This window comes from Taudactylus pleione, unplaced genomic scaffold (assembly GCF_031769625.1).
Source record: "Taudactylus pleione unplaced genomic scaffold, aTauple2 ptg000594l, whole genome shotgun sequence".
Taxonomy (NCBI): Eukaryota; Metazoa; Chordata; class Amphibia; order Anura; family Myobatrachidae; genus Taudactylus; species Taudactylus pleione.
Window position 1 is genome coordinate 510273 of NW_028284996.1, and position 24275 is coordinate 534547.

A 24275-nucleotide genomic window follows, 5' to 3' on the forward strand; every position below is an offset into this window, starting at 1 on the left:
ACACATTAGAAGAAGTTGGGTAATAAGATGACACACATTAGAATAAGTTGGGTAATAAGATGACACACATTAGAATAAGTTGGGTAATAAGAATACACACATTAGAATAAGTTGGGTAATAAGATGACACACATTAGAATAAATTGGTTAATAAGATGACACACATTAGAATAAGTTGGGTAATAAGCTCATACACATTAGATTAAGTTGGGTAATAAAATGACACACATTAGAATGAGTTGGGTAATAAGATGACACACATTAGAATGAGTTGGGTAATAAGCTGACACACTTTAGAATAAGTTGGGTAATAAGCTGACACACATTAGAATAATTTGGGTAATAAACTGGCACACATTAGAATGAGTTGGGTAATAAGCTGACACCCTTTAGAATAAGTTGGGAAATAAGATGACACACATTAGAATGAGTTGGGTAATAAGCTGACACACTTTAGAATAAGTTGGGTAATAAGCTGACACACATTAGAATAATTTGGGTAATAAGATGACACACATTAGAATGAGTTGGGTAATAAGCTGACACACTTTAGAATAAGTTGGGAAATAAGATGACACACATTAGAATAAGTTGGGTAATAAGATGACACACTTTAGAATAAGTTGGGTAATAAGCTGACACACATTAGAATAAGATGGGTAATAAGCTGACACACATTAGAATAAATTGGGTAATAAGCTGGCACACATTAGTATAAATTGGGTAATAAGATGACACACATTAGAATAAGTTATGTAATAAGATGACACACATTAGAATAAGTTATGTAATAAGATGACACACATTAGAATAAGATGGGTAATAAGCTGACACACATTAGAATAAGTTGGGTAATAAGCTGGCACACATTAGCATAAATTGGGTAATAAGATGACACACATTAGAATAAGTTGGGTAATAAGATGACACACATTAGAATAAGATGGGTTATAAGCTGACACACATTAGAATAAGTTGGGTAATAAGCTTACACACATTAGTATAAATTAGAATAAGTTGGGTAATAAGATGACACACATTAGAATACATTGGGTAATAAGATGACACACATTAGAATAAGTTATGTAATAAGATGACACACATTAGAATACTTTGGGTAATAAGATAACACACATTAGAATAAGATGGGTAATAAGATGACACACATTAGAATACTTTGGGTAATAAGATGACACACATTAGAATAAGTTGGGTAATAAGATGACACACATTGGAATACATTGTGTAATAAGATGACACACATTAGATTACTTTGAGTAATAAGCTGACACACATTAGTATAAGTTGGGTAATAAGATGACAAACATTGGAATAAAATTGGGTAATAAGCTGACACACATTAGAATAAATTGGGTAATAAGCTGGCACACATTAGAATGAGTTGAGAAATAAGATGACATACATTAGAATAAGTTGGGTAATAAGATGACACACATTAGTATAAGTTGGGTAATAAGATGACACACATTAGAATAAATTGGGTAATAAGATGACACACATTAGAATAAGTTGGGTAATAAGATGGCACACATTAGAATAAGTTGGGTAATAAGATGACACACATTAGTATAAATTGGGTAATAAGCTGACACACAGAGTAAGTTGGTAGAAGCAACGCTAACACCAGAGAATATTATCATGGAGACAGTCAGGTGTTGCAACCAGCAGCCAAATTGAAAACGTTATGAGAGAGCAGGACAAGTTTTACCGGACAGTCCGGAAACCGCACCTGCAAGGATTATGCACAATGAAGGGAATTGCATATAATGGGACTGACACCCGGGAGATTCTGGTACTGCAGTTGTTGGAGTGGGATCGTGCACACCCAGAGGATCCCAACCACCTATGTGATGATGAAGAAGGGCCAACAGGCAGTGGAAACACTTCTTCTAGTCGGTTACCCGAGTCAACCACCGCTACTCCCGCCCTACTACAGAGCTGGCTGGGGGCACTAGGTGAAAGTGCAACTACAGAAGAGAGAGCTGGAGTGATCCAAGTGATATTAGGGGTACAAATCCCTACTATCAGCTGAACTGTGCTGTCGCCCAGAGGGGCTGAAAAAGAGAAGTGGCGCTTGGGATTTAAGGATGTTCCCACATTTTGAGAGAATGAAACCGACATTGACACTCACTTCCAGATCTTTGAGAATCTCATGGGAGTGCATGGGATAGAGCCAGCTGAATGGCCCAAGTACTTGGGGCCAAGTCTTACCGGTAGGGCTCTGGGAGCCTACAGGGCTCTAACACTAAAGGAATGTGGAGTCTACACCTGTATAAAGAAGGCATTGCTGGCTAAGTTCCAGTTCACTGCAGAATTTTATTGTCTCAAATTCAGGACACTGAGCAAAAGTGGGACTGCTTCCTACCAAGAGTTTGCCAGTCAGCTACAGCAAGCTTGTGGAAAATGGCTCGAGGGCAGACAGGCCTCTACCGTGGAGCAGATCGTCAACCTAATTGTAGTAGAACAACTAATGATTAAGATGGAACCAGAGATACGGGAGTGGGTTGCAGACCGGAAGCCCAGCACACCTGAACAAGCTGCAGAATGGACTGTTGAATATATAGCTAACTGTCCCCAATGGAGAGTCTTCAGTGCAACAGATGGTACAAGAACCCCATGAGTGGAGAAGCTCCCTGACAGAGAACCGTGCATCAATGATGGTAGTAAAGGAGGCCCTATCAAAAACATCTCTTATCAACCACCCAGATTCAAAGTGGCTAACCCAGAACCTTGAATTGTTACCGCTGCAGTAAACCAGGAAACTTGTTAGGGGGCTGTCCACGCATGCGAGGGCCATTCCCTGGGGCTAGACCGACCCCAGTCTCTGTGGTATGTTACCCCATGGAGGATTATTGCGAGGCAGTCATCCAGTCAGATGCGGTCGAGATGATGGATAGGGTGTATATTGTAGACCTGGTTCTGGGGGAGGAGCAGGCAACTCCTCAGAATATGCAGGGGCACTTACAGCCTGTGTTGGTAGAGAACCAGCGGGTACAGGGCCTAGGAGATTCTGGGGCCTCACTCACATTGATTGAGCCAGACCTGATTCCCACCTCCCGGGTGATTCCTGGACAGTACGTACAAATTGCGACCACTGGGGGACAACAGACCGATATCCCCGTCGCCAAGATACATCTCAACTGGGGAACTGATCAAGGAATCGTGGAGGTCGGAGTACTCAAGGGGCTACCAGCCAAAGTCATCCTTGGGAATGATCTGGGACAGGGATTGGTGACACGCTTCGTTCAAGTGGTGACCCGGAGCCAAACCCAAAGAGCAGTGACCCAGGTGACAGATTCAGAACAGAACCAACCTACCCCGACCACAATGGTGAGTGATTCCAGTCCCTTGTCCAGTACTTCAGAGATAGACTTGGGGGAGGGGGACCAGAGCGAGTTTCGACAGGCCCAACGGACAGACCCTTCCCTAAGTAAATTAAGGAGCACAGCCGACCTGGAATTGGAAACAGCCGATGGGAGCAAGATAGTTTGGGAAGAGGAATTGCTGTACCGAGTGGACGTTCCTCAGTCTGGACAGGAAACAGTCATGCCCACCAAACAGTTGGTGGTACCTACACCGTACAGAGCAGAATTACTAGCCCTTGCTCATGACATTCCAGCGGCCGGACATTTTGGCACGCGTAAAACACTGGCCCGACTGTTGCAGAATTTGTTCTGGCCACGGATCTCTAGAGACGTTAAGCAGTATCAATACACCTGCCAGAGACTGGGGAAGCCCCAGCGAAAGGCTCCTCTGTGCCCATTACCTATTATAGGGGAACCCTTTGCCCGTGTTGCCATAGACCTAGTCGGACCATTAGCTATTCCCAGTCATACGGGAAAAAAGTAAATTCTAACGCTGGTGGACTTTGCTACACGCTATACTGAGGCTGTGGCCCTATCATCTTATTGACACAGAACATGGTGTGCAAGCATTGACAGACATATTCAGTCAGCTTGGATACCCGCAGGAAGTCATCACAGATCAAGGACCCCAATTCCAAGGTGAACTAATACAAACCCTATGGGAAAAGTGGGGGGTTCGACCTCTTCGGACCACCTCTTATCATCTGCAGATGAACGGACTCTGTGAACGTTTCAATGGAATGCTAAAAAGACTTCTACAAGCTTACGTGCAGTCCAAAGGGAGGGACTGGGAGAGAGCCCTGCAACAGCTTCTATTCGCTTATTGGGAAGTCCCCCAGGCATCTACTGGATATTCCCTATTTGAACTTTTGTATGGCCGGAGAGTGCGGGGGGCTCTAGACCTGGTCAAAGAGAGCTGGGAGGGAACTTTCCAAGAACACCAGCAGCCCATTTTACAATATGTAGAGAATATGCGGAACTGCATGAGAAGGTTGCTACAGTTAACCCAAGAAGATCTCAGGGAATCACAAGAGAGACAAAAGGAATGGTATGACGCCCATGCTCAAGACCGAGAGTTGCATCCAGGGCAAAAAGTAATGGTGGTTATCCCAGTGCGAAGAAACAAACTGCAGGCCACGTGGGAAGGACCGTATACCATGGTAAGGCGCACCGGACCGGTCAATTACATGATTGCCCTGGATAAGGGAGGGAAGTACCTACGCACCTTCCATATAAATCGAATTAAGGCCTATCGTGATCGTCAAGTAGTAACAATGGCGGTATGTTGTCCTCCGATGGAGACAACAGAAACTGATCCATTGCTTGACCTTTTGGGAGCTGCTAAAGAGAAGAAAGGAGTGGGACAACAGTTGAATGCAGCCCAGCAGCAGGAGATGTGGAGGATCTTAGAGGCTGAACAGGCCCAGTTTTCTTGTCAACCTGGTCAAACTCATCTGACCTCCCACCATGTGGACACTGGAAGTTCTAGGCCCATCTGACAAGTCGTTTACCGGATGACTCCAGGTGTTATGAGGCAGGTGTGACCGGACGCCTTTCGCCTAGGCCGTCCCTGGTCACGGGTTAGCGCTTTTGGACTCCCACTCACCATCAGTGACCGCCTGTCACTGACTCCGCCCACTGCACCGTGGGCGTGTAACGATGCGGCCACCACCAAACTCTACCATCGGCGTTTGGAACCGCTCTCGGTACACTCAGGCTCCTGCCTCGGAACCTGGAACCGCTTCTGCTGCATATGCGTTTGATTAACTGCGGACACACCTCCTGTTTGGTGTCGGCTGTTCCCACCTGATCCCTCACAATGGACCAGGTCTGCATGGTAGCTTGGCAGAGAGCTTGAACTTGGAGACACGGAGCTCTTACTCAGAACAGCAGGAGAACAGAATAGCGTATTGCGCAATTCTGTTGGTCGCAGGATTGAGATACCATTGAAGTCAGGCAAGGTGTTTATTGCTCAAAGTCTTAAAAAAGACCCTCCCTTCAGATTGAAGGGGAATATCAGCATACAAGATGTTACAGGAATCATACAGCAGGTCTCCTCCACACAGGATTTTCAAAGTTGTACACATACAGGGCTCACAGTCCCTCTTTTTATGTCATTCTTACACACAACATCACAGGGGGGCAAATCCACCCTGTGCTTCTCCCAGCCAATCAGGCTCTCTCACAAAACATAAATAAATATGTCTTACATTTCACAGAAATGAAATCAATTTCCTTGATACCACCCAAAAACATTTGGTTTCCTAAGCACAAGCTGAGTTAGCATATACTGTTTCTGAAAAGGTAAATATAATGCAAATTCCTATTGCATTCGTCTCTTCACATGTCTATGACTAAACCAGTTGGGCTTTCTGAGTCTTAGCACCTTCTAAGCTCTTACACAACATAGAAGCTTCCTAAACACAAACAGCTTGTCTTTTACAACCTTGATTGGTATACAGACACACAGGAGTCTCCCTAGCCCGCATTTCAAAGGAAAGGCTTCTTCAGTCACCACCTAACCCCCCACTGCCAGGCTATGGGGTAATTACCATATCCATCCCCACTGCCAGGCTTGGGTAATTACCATATCCCTCCCCACTGCCAGGCTAGGGTCATTACCATATCCATCCCTAGGTGAGGACGTCTAACCAGCAGTTTGTCTCCAGAGATCAAGACATTTTACATTTCTATAAGTGCATTTAAACCCATATTACATACAAAAATATATTCAAACATGTCATAGACTATACTACTTTACTTTATACACCAATGCATTGCAGATGCAGTGCTTTACCGCAAAATGGGTATATTAATACAGTTTACTATGAACCATGTACATCTGTGCTTTTAAACTGTCCTCTTTGATGGTTTCAGCACTGGTCGCAGTGGGAGCTGGCTCTCCCTGTCCCGCAGCGGCCATGGCACACTCTACCTACACTCCCCCAGTGCAGCAAGTCCAGGCCGCGGCATATAGAACATTAAAAACACTTATCAACACAGCGCGTAGCGCAGAGTATACATTTACAATGGGCGCCTGGTGCCTTTTTGTCCTCTTAAAAATGGCGGCACAGCACGGGGGTTAACCCCTTCAGTGCTGTGGCAGCCATTAACCCCGTGTGGCCTGCCTCCGGCCACAGCAGGTAAAGGCTGAGATCAAGGAGATGCTAGCTTTGGGTGTCATAGTGCCATCTAAAGTCCATGGGCTGCTGGGGTTGTGTTGGTTCCTAAGAAAGATGGAACCACACGGTTTTGTGTGGACTATCGCAAATTGAACAAAGTCACCACCACTGACACTTACCCTATGCCCCGTGTTGATGAGCTACTGGATCGGATAGGAGGGGTTGAGTTTGTCTCAACACTGGACTTGAGCGATGGCTACTGGCAAATCCCACTTACCAAAGAGGCACAGGAGCGTTCTGCATTCATCACACCGGAAGGACTCTTTGAGTGAACTACCATGCCTTTTGGGACAAAGAATGCCCCTGCCACATTCCAGCGAATGGTTAATGACCTCCTGGAGCGGTGTCAAGACTTTTCCCAAGCCTACCTAGATGACATTGCCATCTTCAGCCATACCTGGGAGGAGCATTTAATTCAGGTGACAGAAGTGCTTAAAAGGATTAGACAGGCTGGACTCATCATATGCCCAGATAAGTGTCAGATGGGGATGGCTGAGGTTCAGTACCTAGGACATCGGGTCAGAGGAGGTGCTATCAGACCTGATCTGGCAAAGGTGGAGGCTATTGCCAATTGGCCCCAACCTGTCAACCAGAAACAAGTGCGGGCGCTCCTTGGAGTCGCTGGCTATTACAGGAAATTTATACCACATTACAGCACCATGGCCAAGGCTCTGACCGACTTGACCAAAAAGAGATATGCTCGAAATATTGAATGGACTGTTGAGTGTGAGTAAGCTTTCAACACCTTAAAAGACTTGCTGACTCGAGCCCCAGTGTTGGCTGCCCCTGACTACAACAGAAAGTTTATTGTGCAGACAGACGCATCAGGGTGTGGACTTGGGGCAGTGTTGAGCCAAGTGGGAGAAGATGGTAGGGAACATCCAATTGTCTATCTGTCCCGTAAACTAGCTGACCGAGAGATAGCCTACGCCACTATCGAAAAAGAATGTCTAGCCATAATCTGGGCCTTAAAGAAGCTACAACCATATCTTTATGGGAAAGAATTTACTGTTGTCACTGACCATAACCCGTTGTATTGGCTAAACAGAACCTCAGTGGAAAATGGGAGGTTGTTGAGGTGGAGTCTGGCGTTACAAAGTTTCAACTTTTACATTTCTCACAAAAAGGGACGAGAACATCACAATGCTGATGGGCTATCCAGATGTGAGGAAACAAATATCAAGCTTTGCAGACCCTCGGGCCAAGTCAACAGTCAGGACTCCAACATTGGGACCATGTCTGTCTCCTCAATTTAAGAAGGGGAAGGTATGTGAGGAGGCAAAGGAAAAGTACTTCTAGGACTTGCCTGCATGTTGAAAAAAGTTATGACCCAGTTCTGTGTTCTTAAATTGAAGCCCTCAGTCTGCAAGTCTCATACAGGAAGCTTGTCAGCAGCAGACAGCAAGAGAGTGTTCCTGTTGCAAAGCCCTCCTCCTTCCTCTCTGAAAAGACTGACACCTGGGCCCGCCAATGAGAGAGAGAGAGAGAGAGAAGTTGAGTGGTCCAGCAAGGGGAATTGTGGGTTAGTGTGTGAGTACTGTGTGACTCTGAAGGTTGGGGTGTTGTCCCCTCTCAGTGTCTTAAGATATATAGCAGCTCTGTGTGCCCTGTTACAGCTGCCATTGCTGTCCAGGTAGGGAGGAGATATACAGGAGCTGGAAAGGACTTTGCTGAACTCTGAGTGGACTGTAATGATATAACCCTGCTTACTGTTTGCTGGATTTCTGTGTCTCCATGAATAAAGTTCATCATTCCATCATTATAATCAGCTCAACTGTGTGATCCCTGAACCCCAGGATAGCCAGGTCACCCGGTAGCCTCACAATAATGAGCTGGGTAATAAGATGACACACATTAGAATAAGTTGGGTAATAAGATGACACACATTAGAATGAGTTGGGTAATAAGATGACACACATTAGAATAAGTTGGGTAATAATGATGACACACATTAGAATGAGTTGGGTAATAAGATGACACACATTAGAATAAGTTGGGTAAAAAGCTGCCGCACATTAGAATAAGTTGGGTAATAAGATGACACACATTAGAATAAGTTGGGTAATAAGATGACACACATTAGAATGAGTTGGGTAATAAGATGACACATTAGAATAAGTTGGGTAATGAGATGACACACATTAGAATAAGTTATGTAATAAGATGACACACATTAGAATGAGTAATGTAATAAGATGACACACATTAGAATGAGTAATGTAATAAGATGACACACATTAGAATAAGTTATGTAATAAGATGACACATTAGAATAAGTTGGGTAATAAGATGACACACATTAGAATACTTTGGGTAATAAGATCACACACATTAGTATAAATTGGGTAATAAGATGACACACATTAGAATAAGTTGGGTAATAAGATGACACACATTAGAATATGTTGTATAATAAGATTATACACATTGGAATAAGTTGGGTAATAAGATGACACACATTAGAATACTTTGGGTAATAAGATGACACACATTAGTTTAAGTTTGGTAATAAGCTGACACACATTAGAATAAGTTGGGTAATAAGATGACACACATTAGAATAAGTGGGGTAATAAGATGACACACATTAGAATAAGTTGGGTAATAAGCTGACACACATTAGAATGAGTTGGGTAATAAGATGACACACATTAGAATAAGTTGGGTAATAAGATGACACACATTAGAATGAGTTGGGTAATAAGTTGACACACATTAGAATAAGTTGGGTAATAAGATGACACACATTAGAATGAGTTGGGTAATAAGTTGACACACATTAGAATGAGTTGGGTAATAAGATGACACACATTAGAATGAGTTGGGTAATAAGCTGACACACATTAGAATGAGTTGGGTAATAAGATGACACACATTAGAATGAGTTGGGAAATAAGATGACACACATTAGAATAAGTTATGTAATAAGATGACACACATTAGAATAATTTTGGAAATAAGATGACACACATTAGAATAAGTTGGGTAATAAGATGACACACATTAGAATAATTTTGGAAATAAGATGACACACATTAGAATAAGTTGGGTAATAAGATGACACACATTAGAATAATTTTGGAAATAAGATGACACACATTAGAATGAGTTGGGTAATAAGATGACACACATTAGAATGAGTTAGGTAATAAGATGACACACATTAGAATAAATTGGGTAATAAGATGACGCACGTTAGAATAAGTTGGGTAATAACATGACTCACATTAGAATGAGTTGGGTAATAAGATGACACACATTAGAATAAGTTGGGTAATAAGATGACACACATTAGAATAAGTGGAGTAATAAGATGACACACATTAGAATAAGTTGGGTAATAAGCTGACACACATTAGAATGAGTTGGGTAATAAGATGACACACATTAGAATAAGTTGGGTAATAAGATGACACACATTAGAATGAGTTGGGTAATAAGTTGACACACATTAGAATAAGTTGGGTAATAAGATGACACACATTAGAATGAGTTGGGTAATAAGTTGACACACATTAGAATGAGTTGGGTAATAAGATGACACACATTAGAATGAGTTGGGTAATAAGCTGACACACATTAGAATGAGTTGGCTAATAAGATGACACACATTAGAATGAGTTGGGAAATAAGATGACACACATTAGAATAAGTTATGTAATAAGATGACACACATTAGAATAATTTTGGAAATAAGATGACACACATTAGAATAAGTTGGGTAATAAGATGACACACATTAGAATAAGTTGTGTAATAAGATGACACACATTAGAATAATTTTGGAAATAAGATGACACACATTAGAATGAGTTGGGTAATAAGATGACACACATTAGAATGAGTTAGGCAATAAGATGACACACATTAGAATAAATTGGGTAATAAGATGACGCACGTTAGAATAAGTTGGGTAATAACATGACTCACATTAGAATGAGTTGGGTAATAAGATGACACACATTAGAATGAGTTGGGTAATGAGATGACACACATTAGAATATATTGGGTAATAAGATGACACACATTAGAATGAGTTGGGTAATAAGTTGACACACATTAGAATAAGTTATGTAATAAGATGACACACATTAGAATAATTTTGGAAATAAGATGACAGACATTAGAGTAAGTTGGGAAATAAGATAACACACTTTGGAATAAGTTGGGTAATAAGATGACACACATTAGAATAAATTGGGTAATAAGATGACGCACATTAGAATAAGTTGGGTAATAACATGACTCACATTAGAATGAGTTGGGTAACAGGATGACACACATTAGAATGAGTTGGGTAATGAGATGACACACTTTAGAATATATTGGGTAATAAGATGACACACATTAGAATCAGTTGGGTAATAAGTTGACACACATTAGAATAAGTTATGTAATAAGATGACACACATTAGAATAATTTTGGAAATAAGATGACACACATTAGAGTAAGTTGGGAAATAAGATAACACACTTTGGAATAAGTTGGGTAATAAGATGACACACATTAGAATACTTTGGGTAATAAGATGACACACATTAGAATACTTTGGGTAATAAGATGACACACATTAGAATAAGTTGGGTAATAAGATGACACACAATAGAATAAATTGGGTTATACGCTGACACACAATAGAATAATTTGGGAAATAAGCTGACACACATTAGATGGAGGTGAGTAATTTATTGTCACACTTTAGAATGATTAAGGAGGATCGAAAAGGTTTGATAACCAAACCAAGCAGACTTTGTTTTACTCTTTTTAGGCTGTGAATGATTATATTTTAGTTTATGAGCAGCCTAAGGGGTTGCTGCAACACGTTGACACTTACTGGAAATCTGAGGTGAAACAGATTTTGTAGGAATTTGATTAAAACACAACATGGGGGAATCATTTTTTGGCTTTAATTCTTCTGAAAGTGGATTCCATATGTATTTGTACACTATTGTATAAATCGTTCAGCCTGTTTATCAAAGTATGAAAATATCCACTATACACGGTTTATCTGAACAGAAGCCTTTAAATATAATGTGTAAATGTTCATGTACTGTAACTAACAGATTGGAGAAGAGTATTGGTAACATTTAGTTGTCAGTTCATGTGGGTGGATGATTTATCCAGAGCTAATTATAATTATGCTCCTTCACAATTATAGCTAAACGTGCATTAGACTTAATTAGATTTAACTTGTGTGATCATTATTTATATGTAATGTAGTTATAATCACGGCTTTCAGGATGCGGGGACCATTATATATGTACTGTAAGATTCTGCAGAAACATTTACATGCAATAGACCCATGTCACATTTGTATAAAGATGTCCATTACATGCAGAGCTCTCACAGTCATTACATGGAGAGCTCTCACAGTCATTACATGCAGAGCACTCAGTGTCATTACATGCAGAGCTCTCACAGTCATTACATGCAGAGCACTCAGTGTCATTACATGCAGAGCACTCAGTGTCATTACATGCAGAGCTCTCACAGTCATTACATGCAGAGCTCTCACAGTCATTACATGCAGAGCACTCAGTGTCATTACATGCAGAATCCTCAGTCGTTATACATACCGAGTACACAGGCAAAGGTATTCGGTTGCACTGCTGCACCAAAAAGTGTCACTTGTAGTTGTACACAGAAAAAGACAAGTAAATAGGACTTGTAGATATTACACAGGCAATGGCACTTGAAATAGAACACACAGGCAAAAGGTGTTCTGTAGCTCTGCTGTACTAGGGTATGGCACTTGTAAATAAGATAACACACAGGTAAAGGCACTTGAAATAATCACTAGGACTCAGTAGATAGGAGATGTACTGAGGATACACTGGAAATACCACTGGGAAGAGTCTCTGGAAGATTGCATGTGAAGCTTGGAACAAAGCAAACAGCAACCATCTGGGAATAACAAAGTTGATCAGGGAATTTCCTGTTCACCTGAAGTCCTGTTTATACCCCCAGGTAGCTGTCTATTGGATGAGCAAGTCAGCTGAGAACTGTCAAAGCTACTACTGGATAATGATCTATCAGGTGATTCAGCCAAGATGGCTGCACCCATGACCATCACCGCAGGAACTCTGATATGGAGGATTGCATGACAGTCACCTAGGCCCCAGGGAGAATACTCAGCAAGTCACCCACCACTGCACCTGACATCTCACTGCTCACGCTAGTGAGGGAAAGCCGGAGCTGCAGTAAGTAACAGCTGATCCCAGTCAGAATCCTGACAGTACCCCCTCCTTTTAGCGTGGACTGTGGACACCAATAAAAGTTTGGCTGGGACTTCTCAGAAAGACACAAACATCAGCTATCCACCACGAAAAGGGAATATCTTCCAGATAATCTTCTAAAACTCAAACCTCAAAACCAGTAAAAAAATGACAAATGGGATTTAGGAATCAATTTTGCCACAGAAAGGTTGGTCCAATTATAAAAAACTCAAGGAATTAATCGATTTTTCTTTTTTCTACAGGATCATTTAGGACCATTCAAAGAAGAAGAATACTCAGTTTGAGGAAAAACGTTAATGGGATCTACTGAAAACGGTATTTCATCATGATCAGAGTCGTAATCAGGATCTGTGTTGTAATTTAACATTCTAATCGAATTCTTATTCTTTGAATAATGAATCTCTCGAGGTTCACCATTAAAAGCAGAAGCAGAGGATCCAATACATATCATAGGCAGCCAAGGACCAGAGGGGTGAGAAGAAATAAGATGAACACAACCCACCATTATAGGTATAATCTCATTCTTATTGTCTAAATCTAACTGAGGTTGAACTTGCTTAGAACTAATGTGAGATGGAGACAAAGAAGTGACATTCTTTATTGTGGTTTGTACATCCTTACTATGCAGTTTCTTAGACACTTGTGTTTTCTTAGATTGAGACGAATTGGAGGACTGAGAAATAGTTGTATTCTTGGTGGAATCAGTAAGATGCTTGGGAAAATTGTTAGAAGGAGACCCTCCAGTGGGAAGGGTGTCCAAAGGTGATTTGTAGGAGCAAACCTTTTAACTACAGCAATACTGTCACAGACGAAGACATTTGAGACTGTGTTCCCAGGCTGGGTCTTGGATCAGTTTTGTTAGACTCGGATGCTCTCTGGAGAAGAATGGGTTTGATGAAGTTCCTGTGCATGAAGGAGCAAACAGGCAGAAGGATTCTATGAGTGGACTTTGAGGAATGACTGGATATCGGTTAGGGCCAGAGGGTAACTGGACTCCAAAGTCTATGGAGGATGGCTGGAACTCTGGGCAGGACCGGAGGATAACTGGACTCCAAGGTATATGGAGGATGGCTGGAACTCCAGGCAGGACCGGAGGGTAACTTGACTCCAAGGTATATGGAGGATGGCTGGAACTCCAGGCAGGACCGAAGGCTAACTGGACTCCAAGGTATATGGAGGGTGGCTGGAACTCCGGGCAGGACGGAGGGTAACTGGACTCCAATGTATATGGAGGATGGCTGGAACTCCAGGCAGGACCAGAGGGTAACTGGACTCCAAGGCATATGGAGGATGGCTGGATACCAATAGAAACAGCTACAGATGGGTAGAAAATACACTCTTGAGAAGCTCACTGACAACAGCTATGAGTCCTTTTGCACTGGCAACTTGTTACTGCCACAGGTATTCTTTTTTAGAGGCTTCAGGAGGCTGATTGGTGGAGGACTGTGAAGGAGCTGATCCGTTGGTGGAGGTGGAGTCACGTGATCAAATTCAACATGGCTGCACCCATGAGGTAGAGAGCAGCAGCCTAATCAAGTGGAACGCTGGCCCTGCTACAGCTGAGAGACTGTAGGTGCCAGTGTGGAGAGGTGAGACCAGTGGGACCCACTGGAAAGAGGGGAGAGCCACCGCAGCACAGCACAGGAGCTGGAGAGAGCAGTGGGACAGCGCCCGTAAAGATAAATGGCAGGGTCTGGTTCTGGGGTCTCTTAGGTGGGCTGTGACAAATACTGAATGGTTCCAAATTCAGGAGTATAGGATCTTTGGATTCCATGAATCATGTGACCCATGTTAGATTCCTTCTTACCAGCTCAGAGGAGAGGCTTTAACAATTTTAGTAGGAGTGATACCGCATGCTGGGTCCTCTTTCATAATGGTTTCATAATGCTTCAATAATGCTAAATATTGCATCAAATCTCCATCAAAGAGAACAAACACAGGAACATCGGATGAGTTCTGGGTGATGGGAACTTATAATGCATGTTCAGAAGTGGGTAAATGGAAGTCTTTAGGTGGGATAGATAGGTCACTTAGAACTTCCTCTTGAGGTGCCGCACAGAACACCCCCTCCTGGGGCATGAAACTTGAAACTCCACCCTGAGGTACCACTTCAGATAAAAACTTGAGACCCCCTCCTGGGGTATGACACTTGAAATCCCCTCCTGGGGAATGAAACTCAAATCCGAGATCCCTTCTTGGGGTGCGAAACTTGAAACTTCCTCTAGGGGAGAGACTTGGAACCCCTTCCTGGGGCATGGAACTCAAAAACTCCTCCTGGGGAGTGACACTTGAAACCGCACCTGGGGCATGACACTTGAAATCTCCCCCTGGGGAATGGTGCTTGGAACCCCCTCCTGGGGTATGTCATTTGAAAACCCCTCCTGGGGTATGTCTCTTGAATCTTTCTCTTGGGAAGAGAGACTTGAAACTCTCACTTGAGTTGAAAAACTTGAGACCCCTTCCTAGGGTAGAAGACTTGAAATACCCTCCTGGGGCATGACACTTGAAAACTCCTGGGGAGTGACACTTGGAACCCCCTCCTGGGGCATGACACTTGAAATCCTCCCTTGGGGAATGGCGCTTGAAACCCCCTCCTGGGGTAGGACACTTGAAAACTCCTCCTGGGGAGTGACACTTGGAACCCCCTCCAGGGGCATGACACTTGAAATACTACCCTTGGGAATGGCGCTTGAAACCCCCTCCTGGGGTAGGACACTTGAAAACCCCTCCTGGGGTACATCACTAGAATCTCTCTCTTGGGGAGAGAGACTTGAAACTCTCACTTGGGTTGAAAAACTTGAGACCCTCTCCTGTGGCGTGAAACTTGTAACCCCCTCGTGGGGCATGAAACTCGAAAAAAAGGCACCCTCCTGGGACGTGAAACTCAAAATGAAGGCCCCCACCTGGGGCATGAGACTCTAACTTAAAACCCCCTCCTGGGGTAAGATCGAAAACCCCCTCCTGGGGCATGAAACTTGTAACCCCCTCCTGGGGCATAAAACTTGAAATGGAGAACCCCTTCTTGGGTACGAGACTTGAAACCCCCTGCTGGGATGTGAGACTTGAAACCCCACCCTGGGGTGAGAGACGTAAGACCCCCTCCTGGGGTGCAAGACTTGAAACCCCTTCTTGAAAATATATATACTTGAGATCCCGTCCTGGGATATGAGACTTGAAAACCCTTCTTGGGGTAGGGAACTTGAGGCCCCCTCCAGGGGTATGAAACTTGTTACAGGACCCCAGTCCTGTACCTTCTTTAGCATATTAGATTTTGAACCTTTGCCCGAGACTGAGGGAACTGTGACTGCAGACGGTGAATGAGAAAAACTAGAGACATGATCACTGGAACGCAGACCTTTGGTATCAGTATTAGGTTGGTGGCTGGTACAGACTTTTATAAAATGGTTGGAGTTCCCACAATACACAGAAAACCTCCCTATGCCGCTGGCATTCAGCCTCAGAAAGCTTAGCACGTGGGAAACTCTGATGTTTAACTTTATTCTGTGCAGAGGAGGATTTAGAAGAATCAGAGGAAACACCAAGAAACACAGGAATGAACCATCACTGTAGGAACTCCGATATGGAAGATTGCGTGACAGTCACCTGGGCCCTGGGGGGAATTCTCAGCAAGTCCCCTACCACTGCACATTATGTCTCACTGCTCACGCTAGAGAGGGGAAGCTGACGCTGCGGTAAGTAACAGCCAATCCCAGGCAAAATCCTGACAGTCTAGACCTGGGAACCAAGCCAGGAATCGGAGTCTTATGTAACCAGGGAAGAACTAATGAAGCTATATCCATGGTACAGCTATGACACAAGACCTGGACCATAATCCAGAAGGGGAACTCAGGATAGAGAGACACTTCAGGCACACACAGTACTGAACACCTCGATGCTAAAAGACTGTGACCTGATCATGCCCTCCAGACCTGGAACCCCAATGCTGACTGCCAGCCCAAGACACACAGGGCCTGATTCAGACCCGCTCGCTGCCGGAAGCAGCTCGCAGGTCTGATGGGTGTTTTTATTTCTTCCTACAGCCCACTCGCAAAGCTGTGGGTGACCACCCACAGCTTGTGTGAGCGGCCTGGAGATGGTTGCGATTATAGCGACCATCGGGCTTGCGATGAGACCCTGTCGTAAGGTCTCAGCTCCTGCAAGCCCGAATGGACTTCCCGCTCTAATAAAGCAGGAAGTTCACTACGGATATCACTGGGGATGTCAGTAGGGCTGCCCACAAATGCCAGGCACTCCTAAGGGAATGCCTGCATTTGCCTAACCACCCACTTGCGAGCGCTGTGCGCTTGCAAGCGGGTCTGAATCAGGTTCACAGTACAGGATAACCAAAATAGTCAACCGAGATTATATAGTAACCCACTAAAACCACAGAGTGTAGTGATAATTGCAGCACAGTACAGATGATGCCCGCACAACGCAGAGTGGAATCCATGCAGATGATAAGATGTGTGGCAACAGCAGATGGTATGCACCACAGGTACACTGGCAGAAGTGGAGTTGGAAGCGGTCTGTGTGCAGTGTGGGAGCCATAGCGATATTAGACGGTACATAGCGGTGGATGGAATACAGACAGCAAACAGTCTGCAGCAGAGAAGCCTCGACGCTGAGATGGTATACAGTGGCGAAGGTAAACAGTCCCGGTGGTTATCTGTATGCGGCATCGAAGCCACAGCGCTAAGAGGCAGCGATGGTACAAGTGGGTAATGGTTTCAGTTTCAGCAAGGAGGGTATCCACAGGAGAGAGCTCTGGAAACACAAGAGACACTGAGCCTGGAACTACGCCCTAATTAAGAGCCGGACGCTCTTTGTGAGCACTCGCTCTGAATCTGGGCGGCCTTTTTTTTGGGGGGGGGGCAGCCTCACTATTTGATATTAGCATTCATGTAAACCTTTATAGGCTAACAATTAACAAGTGGTATTAATAGAATAAGAATGACGACACAGCATAGTGAGATACCAATTTAATTAAGAGACAAATTTATATACATTCGAATAATTCAAATTAAATCAGTATGTAGAATTATGGGGTTTTTTATATAAAAAACTAATCATAATGTAGATTAATAATATATAGCTATAAAAGCAATAAATATATTTTAAGTATACATTAATGACAAAGCAGAACCCAATTCATTCCATTTAGCGATGTGTATGGGTAATTAAGGATACCTTATCGGTTTACTATTAGTAGATATATCTACTTTTTAATAGACATGTTGGAAACAACCAAAAACATGTCCGCCTTCTGATATACCTAATCGCAATAAGCTAATTACTTATACAGGGACCACCGGAGTAAGTATAGGCAAAATCTTTACACAAAGCCTTCCCTGCTTGCTATAGCGCTATTTTAGGAACACTATGAAGCGGGCTATGACACATTATACCGGGCGTTTATAGTACGTCCTAGACAAAATGGCCACCGGAGACAACGCATGCGCTGTACAAAAGAAGGGACCACATTAGACACTCTAGTGTCAGTAACACATAGAGCAGACACTGACTGTGATGCGGTCATGTGAGAAACCCGGAAGTGCGGACAGCGCTAACACCGGCACCTAACACAGCACAATGAGACACTCTATATAAAGGACAATCTGCAAAGGGTGGGCACCCAGAATTATTGGATGAAATGCGTTGGGCCACGCCACTTACTAACAAAGAACCCACAGGAGACTTATGTGCAATCAGCACAATTTGGAACTCTTTCATAGACTTTTATAGACTTTAATATCCTGCTTTAGGATGTTGTTTTACTTAGACTCTGCTGAGTCATAGTGTGTAGCTCATGCAGTAATACACAAGTTGTATCAGACCAGAGTCTGGATTATATGCCAATACATGACACTGTAACATCACCCTGCCACACACCCATTAAATTACCTTCATCACCTGTACGAGCACCGGGACCAGGAGATCCAGCAGGATCCGCACACCGCATGGGGTAAGTAACAATGCTTCTTACCTACCTGCAATATCGCGTTTGCCAAGTCCCTGATACTGTGCCCATGTATTGTATTTGAGGTGGAGAGGAGAGCCAGGAGGTGTATACTATCATCAAATTGCATCATAAGAACATCCTTCCTACAGACGAAAGTATCTTAAACAAGACATTAGAGTCATCTACCCAACCCTTCTATATAAAGAAATTTATGGAACTGTGGGCCTGATTCAGACCCGTTCGCGAGCGCTCGCAAGCGGGTTGATGTTGCCCAAGTGCGTATGCTCTCGAGGGAGCCGGCTCCGTCGTGCGCATGCGTGAGACCCGAATAACGATGGCCAAGCCGTTGTTATGGGTCTCGCAGCAAAGGGGGCGTGCTGTCGATGGTGATTGACAGCACGCCCCCTTTGGTGGGCGTGCCGGGGGCGTAGCTGCCCAGACGGAGGCGTTCCCATGGGAACGCCTACCGTCTTGGGCCAGCCCCATTGACATCACTAGTGATGTCAGTGGGAGTGCTTTTGACTCTGATAGAGCCAAAAGCACTCCAGGGCTTACAGCAGCGAGACCCTACCGCAAGGTCTCGTCACAAGCCCAATGGTCGCGATGGTCTTGACCATCACGACCATCATTTTGGCCGCTCGCTATAGCTGTGGGTGGTCACCCACAGCTATGTGAGTGGCCAGGAGGCCGCTCCAAAAAGGAGCAGGGACGGCCCTGTCAGAGCATCCGGCTCTGAATCAGGGCCTGTGGACTTAAGTACGGACATTCCCCACTTAAGACCTGAGGCTTTATATACATTCAGCATTATAAGAACACCCTACCTACAGATCTAAAGTCAGGACTTGTTGTTTTTTATTTTTTGTTTATTGGTACATTTGAAGCACAAGTTCCACAACACACGGTTATATTACATAGTAGGAACATACTAAGACCGCCCCCAAGCTCACCACTACTATTTCTATTTAATTTATATATAGAGAGGTTGGGATACCTCTACCAGTGGAGCAGCTAGGGCCGATCTTTAGAGAGGACCATGAGCACTGGATATCCATACTATTATATTATGCAGCCTCCAGGCCGCTCGCTAAGCTGTGGGTAACCATCGTGCTTGTGACGAGACCCTTGTGGTAGGGTCTCGTTCCCGCAAGCCCCAGTGAGCTTCCTGCTCTAATAGATGTCAGTAGGGCCGTCCACAAACGACAGGTGTCCCTTCAGGAACTCCTCCGTTTGGTCAGCCACCCCCCTCCCCACCTACAAAACGGGGCGAGGTGTCGATCAACATTGACAGCCGTCCCATTTTGTTGCGAGCCCCGGAGTGAGTGATTTCTCACTCACTGAAGGGCTCATGCACGTGCAGTGTGCATGCCATACGTGGGCACTACCTGGCCATCGACCCGCTTGTGAGCGTATAGCACTCGCGAGCGGGTCTGAATCAGGCCCACAGTTGTTCAGGCAAAGTCTTTCCTAGGGCTGAAAATATATAGGAAGCAGTAACAGGTAATTGATGAGGCTGACCAGGTGAGCAGCAAGGTGAGCGGTAATTACTGGGATAGTATGTTGGAGGTTTTAGACATAGCAATGAATGAATGTTGAACCCTGTATGGGTGGCTAAGACCATGATTCGCGACACCACTCCCACCAGCACCTCACTCTCAGTCTGAGGAGATCCCACTCCCACCAGCACCACACACTCATGCTAAGGACATGCAGCTCTCACCAGCACCCCACTCCCATGCTGAGGAACAGGAGACTCTGCTCCCACCAGCACTACACTTCTAGTATGTGGAGATACCACTCCCACTAGCACCATACTCTCATGTTAAGGACATGCAGCTCTCACCAGCACCACACTACCATGCTGAGGTGCAGTAGATGTAGCTCACACCAGCACTTAATTCCCAGTGTGAGGAGATACCACTCCCACCAACATCACACTCCTAGTCTGAGGAGAGACCACTCCCACCAGCACCACACTTTCAGGCTGACGATACCACTCCCACAGGCTGAACACTGCCAGTGTGAGAAGATACCACTCCCACCAGCACCACACTCTCATGCTAAGGACATGCAACTCTCACCAGCAGCACACTCCCATGCTGAGGTGCTTAGCTGTAGCTCACACTAGCACTTCATTCCAAGTGTGAGGAGATACCACTCCCACAGGCTGAACACTCCCAGTGTGAGGAGATACCACTCCCACCAGCACCACACTCTCAGGCTAAGGATATGCAGATCTTACCAGCACCACACTCCCATGCTGAGGAACAGGAGACTCTGCTCCCACCAGCATTACATTTCTAGTATGAGGAGATACCACTCCCACCAGCACCATACTCCCAGGCTTAGGAGCAAACAACACTGCTGCCACCAGCACCACACTCCCAATCTGAGGGGATACCACTTCCAACAGCAACACACTCTAAGACTAAGGAGCAGGAGATACCGCTCCACCAGCAACACAGTCCTAAGCTGAGGAGATACTGCTCCCACTGGCACCACACTCCCAGACTGATGTGCAGGAAATGTTGCTTATACCAGCATTACACTCCAGGCTAAGGAGCAGGAGATGCCACTCACACAACCACCACACTCCCAGGCTCCTAGCAGCACCACACTCAAAAATTAATATATATACTAAAGTGTGGGTTTTTAGAAGTAGGGATATTGCCCATAGCAACCAGATTCTAGCTATTATCTTCTAGAAGGTGCTGGATGAATATTAAGTAGAATATGATTGGTTGCTATGTGCAACATCTCCACTTTTAAAAACTCACACTTTAGTAAATATACCCCAAAGACTGAGGAATAGGAAACGCTGCTGCCACCAGCACCACATTCCCAGGCTGAACAGCAGGACATGCCGCTTCCACCAGCATCATACTCCCAGGCTGAGGATATGCCACTTTCAGCAGCACCACATTCCCCGGCTGAGGACATGCCGCTTCCACCAGCATCACACTCCCAGGCTGAGGACATGCCACTTCCACCAGCACCACATTCCAGGTTGAGGACATGCCGCTTCCACCAGCACCACATTCCCAGGCTGAGGACATGCCGCTTCCACCAGCACCACATTCCAGGCTGAGGACATGCCACTTCCACCAGCACCACATTCCAGGCTGAGGACATGCTGCTCCCACCAGCATCATACCCCCAGGCTGAGGACATGCCGCTTCCACCAGCACCACATTCCCAGGCTGAGGACATGCCGCTTCCACCAGCATCATACTACCAGGATGAGGACATGCCAACTCCACCAGCATCATTCTCCCAGGCTGAGGCCATGCCACTTCCACCAGCACCACATTCCATTCTGAGGACATGCCACTTCCACCAGCATCATACTCCCAGGCTGAGGACATGCCACATCCAGCAGCACCACATTCCCAGGCTGAGGACATGCTGCTCCCACCAGCATTATACTCCCAGACTCCTGATCCTGCAGTTTACACTTCCACCAACTTTTGTCCTTTGCTGATATTTCTTGTCACTCCAAGGCTGAGGATCAGTACCACATTCCCAGACTGGGGAGCAAGAGATGCCTCTCCCACCAGCACCAAATTCCCAGTCAGAAGTGACGATATTAAAATGAACCTCTATATGCCCCTGCCTGTACCTTCTAAAATCCTCCCTATAAACCTCTAAGTTTGATGCTAATTTGCGTACACAGTCATACAATAAATAGAGACTCCAGACCTAGAACATGTGGTTCCGAAGCACAAAGTATTATTCAAGTAAAAGTACAGTCAGGTACATGCTATGATCTGTGTACAATTTAGCGCAAAGGAATTATACAGAACCCAAGTACAGAATACATATGCATGCGCTCTGGACCAGATCCCGGCATTCAGAAAGAAAAACCTCCATCTATCAGCATTCAGCAAGAAGACTAAAGACCCAGTGTTTGAGCACACATGTTTATACCCCCCAGAATAGACAGGACAGTAGAGAATTTTCTTGCTTATGCCATTGGTTCCCATGGGGGAACCATCTGTTACAGAGCATTTTACAGGCTGCTTCAAATAGACTCAACCCAGCCTCCAACAACTAGGGGTCTGTGCCCACCTGCCCCCTAACAGTCATCCTATCAGTTGTTATTTATAATATATACATTTTGTTGTTTAAGTCTCTGCGATCCATAACTCGAGAATGCATGATGCGATCTCCCCACCGATTACACCGGAATACTGTGGAAAGAGTACGCATCAATACAAAACCAAACACGGCTGTCTTAACATGTATAAAACCTTAGTTATCAAATATCTTTATTTTTCAGCATTTAAACTAACTGAACCAACTTAAATCATATACTTTAAAGCTTATTAAACCTTATGTGTGAATATGTAATGTGTGAGTATTCGAGCTTTGATATAAAGACGTATTAATGTGTGTATGAGGAAGGGTGCACTTAACTGTCACTAAGCGAACATCTTAACAGTGTGACATGCTAAGCCAGATAGTTCCACATGCCCACTCTGTCAGCAGTCCCCCCCACCTGTCCCAGGCTTCAAAAGAAAAACTCTTTATTCTCCCAGTCTCTTGTGTGAAATGCAAATAGCCCAGCTACAAGAGACAGACCTAAGATGACAGTCTAGTCTTTGAAATCATGTCATTGCAGGAAACCTGCTAATGTAAGGTGTGTATTCGAGCCAGACCACTTGTAGTGAGAGCAGACACTGTCCAGGAAGCTTATCTACACAAGCTAGTTGTCACATAGTCATTTGCTTTATTCAGTTAATGCAATCAATTTTGGCATACTGTAAAGTCATTTCTGAAATATATCCTTTATAATACGTAAAGTCATGAAATAGGCTTCTGGTGAATCGCCGTAACTTGCTAATAGTATTATCGCCACATGTACTAAAGTGTGAGTTTATCTAAAATGGCGCTTAGGCGGCCATCTCGCAAAATGGCGTCTTGCGGTCAGTCGCAAGATGGTGTCGCTGCGAATCAATTTTAAACTGATCTTGTCTCAGCCAATAATCTAGTTTCGACAGTCCACCCTTTTATAGCGAACAACATGCTATCACAATCTGATCTTAAAATTTAATTTAGGCTTACATTTAAATATTATTTAGTGTTCTTATGGGATGGCACAAGGTGGTTCTTAATCCATCAATAATGTGTCTCTGAGTGGGGACATAAAACTACTATTATACGCACACCGCGGCTCTTGGAAGATCATGTGAAAGGTGTGGGGATGCACCAGTCTTATAAAAGCAGTCTTGAAGAGGAATTGAGACTTTACATTATCTGAGGTGTTCTATGAATAACATTTCAATAATACATTCTATGCATGGCTAAATATAATACATTAAATGATGGTATTTCCTAGCTCAGGGTTGTAATGCAGTTCTGTATTTACCTCGGTATTCATACTGACCACTATCATAATTTCATTCTTTTGTTTTACTCTATTTTTACATTTTCCACACTTCAACACAATAGGAACACACCGGACGCATATGCCAATTATTATGATGACAATCAGAATAAGGATTAAGAATTTGC

General features: G+C 44.3%; 1 pseudogene; it reads left to right on the top strand.

Annotated features, from left to right (window-relative positions):
- Positions 1–1690: 1690 nt before the first annotated feature.
- On the top strand, positions 1691–7824 carry LOC148480792 (uncharacterized; annotated as a pseudogene).
- The last annotated feature ends 16451 nt before the right edge of the window (positions 7825–24275 follow it).